Source organism: Schistocerca serialis, chromosome 1 (genome assembly GCF_023864345.2).
Source record: "Schistocerca serialis cubense isolate TAMUIC-IGC-003099 chromosome 1, iqSchSeri2.2, whole genome shotgun sequence".
In the NCBI taxonomy this organism is placed as follows: Eukaryota; Metazoa; Arthropoda; class Insecta; order Orthoptera; family Acrididae; genus Schistocerca; species Schistocerca serialis.
Window position 1 is genome coordinate 1227676674 of NC_064638.1, and position 2624 is coordinate 1227679297.

Here is a 2624-nt window from a genome sequence, read left to right on the forward strand (position 1 = left end):
GTTACTGCGAACCAATCACAGACCCTCTTAAAAACTAAACCGTACTCCTCCCACACAGGCCATGATGGCTCATCGGTACCGACCGGACGCCTGTCGTCCTCAGCGTACAGCCGTCACTGGATGCGAATATGGAGGGGCTTGTGGTCAGCACACCGCTCTGCCGACCGTATGTCATTTTCCGAGACCGGAGCCGCTACTTCTCAATCAAGTAGCTCCTCAGTTTGTATCACAAGGGCTGGGTGCAGCCCGCTTGCCGACAGCGCTCGGCAGACCGGGCGGTGACCCATCCAAGTGCTAGCCCAGCCCGACAGTGCTTAACTTCGGTGATCTGACGGGAACCGGTGTTACCACTGAGGCTAGGCCGTTGGCCGCAGACCCTCTTACTCAGATTTAATCGAACATTCCTGCACAGTGCCGCTGCAACCAGCAGTCAGTCTCATGGTGACCCTGTTGTCCGTACCCACAGGGACAACTACCACTGTCATGTCACTGTTTGAAGGGTGACTCACATTGGACATCAACAGAATGAGACCTCACTGTCGAATGAAGAAGTGTTTACGCTGGACGGAACAACATCTCGTTATTTACCGCAACCCAGTACTGCAAGGTGATCAAAATACATCTTGCCCAGAAACTACGATTTACGATGCCGACACAGGACTGACCCTTGGTAAATAAAATTACAGGAGATTTTGGAAATGGCGCCATTTTGCCCCTATGTTTTACACTGTATACTTTTACGCTGTAGACTTTGCTAGAGGTTTACCAAAACACTGAAACTCTTGCACAGACAGTTCAGTACACGTTTTGCACAAATGCTTCGCGTAACACTCGACACTGAACACAGGTTATCTCATGGTGAGCGCCATTTCGTGTTGCTTGCAACTGGTCACTAAACACGCCTGCTCCTCTCACTCACTCAAAAGAAGTGACATAGTGAAGTGCATGCAGGAGATCAGCATGGACAGAAATCTAGCAGTAACCAATTGCTGCATCGAAATCACTGCTTTTGCGATGGGCAGTTCTCTAGTTCATTAAGAGGGCTCTTTTCTGAGCCAGTGTTATGAGGGCTAGTCGGAAAGCGAGGAACGATCGGTCGCGAAATGGAAACCACTGTGAAAGTCCGACAAGGCTTTTCACAGACGTTTTGGGCAGTGTCTTTAGTACGCCCATCGATCGCATCAAGAAACCCTTTTCAGTTGTGAGCGCACTGTGAGCGAGTAAAGGTGCCTAGAACAACGATGTCTCCCGGCAAGTAGGAGGGCCTGCTGAGAGGCTTCGCCTTAGTGAACACTGCCCACCCGACACAACTGCCACGCACTTCTTTCTTCCTGGCAATTCTCAGCCGCACTCTGCAGGGGCAGTGAAGACGCTGCTGCAGCCTTTTCGATGGGAAGTGTTCGATCACCCACAACTCAGCCCTAATTGGCTTGTCCTGAGTATCATTTCTGTTCACATGAAGCACTGGATACGAAGCCAACACTTGGGCGCAGGCTGTGCGCTACAGATCAGTGTAGAGAATTATCCAAAAGCACAGGCGGCTGCCTTCTGTGACGAAGGTATTGGAAATTTGGTTTAACGCTCCAACAAATGTCTAAGTCGGAGCGGCGTCTATATAGAGAAGTACCTGGAAGGAGTAGCTAAAAGTGGAAAGAAAACAGTTTTGATTTTCAATGTGGTTTCCATTTAGCGACCGATTGTTCCTTATTTTCCGAACAACCCTCGCCCAACATCGATAGTGACATAAGAGATAGTATCAGTGAATTAAGAAACTAACAGTGGTAGTAGGGTTTAGTAATGGCCAAAGCAGAATTCATAACGGGTGTTCTTGATAAAGTCTGTATAAGGCATAATTTGTATACAAGGTAAATCATAATTAGTTTCGCAAATTGACACGGCATGTGACGGAATTGATTGGGCGCGAGACGACAAATAATATATTGTTTGTGAGGAAAGGTCTTCTGTACCTGGTCCTGGTTGTATAACAAAGTCGAAATATCATGCGATGAATTAAATGACGACCAGCTGCACGCCCAAAATGTTACTCAACAGTTTAACTGTTTGTTATATATAATGGCAACGTGGTACCACGTGCCATTTCATTTACGAGTTGGATGTAAGTGCACTGAAGATAGCTACAGAGAAGCTGAAATCGATCTGCAATGATAAACAACTGCTGCCCTCCCTCCTATCTTGGGTATTATTAAAACATTAATTGACAACCATATTTCATGGAGTTCACCCAAGAAGATAAATAACTTAATTGGGTTATGAATTAGCACTGTGCACATTTTATTTTGTTGAAATATTATAAATTGACGTTCCCCACTTGCCTTTTTCCTGACTGTATGTGGAGACTAATCTCAGGGACTACTGTTGGGATTCTGATATGATTTTCACTAATTGACAGACTCATTGACGAGGGAGGTTTATGTATATATATTTTTATTTATAGTATTGATGAGTCTATCATAGATATATCGTTATCTGTTACATATTTAACTGGCGTTTGGAGAGCCAGGTCATGGCAATGTCGAAATGGTCATTTACAGAAGAGGCGGTATCTGCCGGTAAAAGCAATAAAGTAACAGCCGTCGTAACTGGAAAGAGCTGCGAAGCTTGAC

The 2624-nt window shown here is 45.7% G+C and overlaps 1 pseudogene; it reads right to left on the reverse strand.

Annotated features, from left to right (window-relative positions):
• Positions 1 to 251: 251 nt before the first annotated feature.
• Positions 252 to 369, reverse strand: LOC126427499 (5S ribosomal RNA; annotated as a pseudogene).
• Between the last annotated feature and the right edge of the window lie 2255 nt (positions 370 to 2624).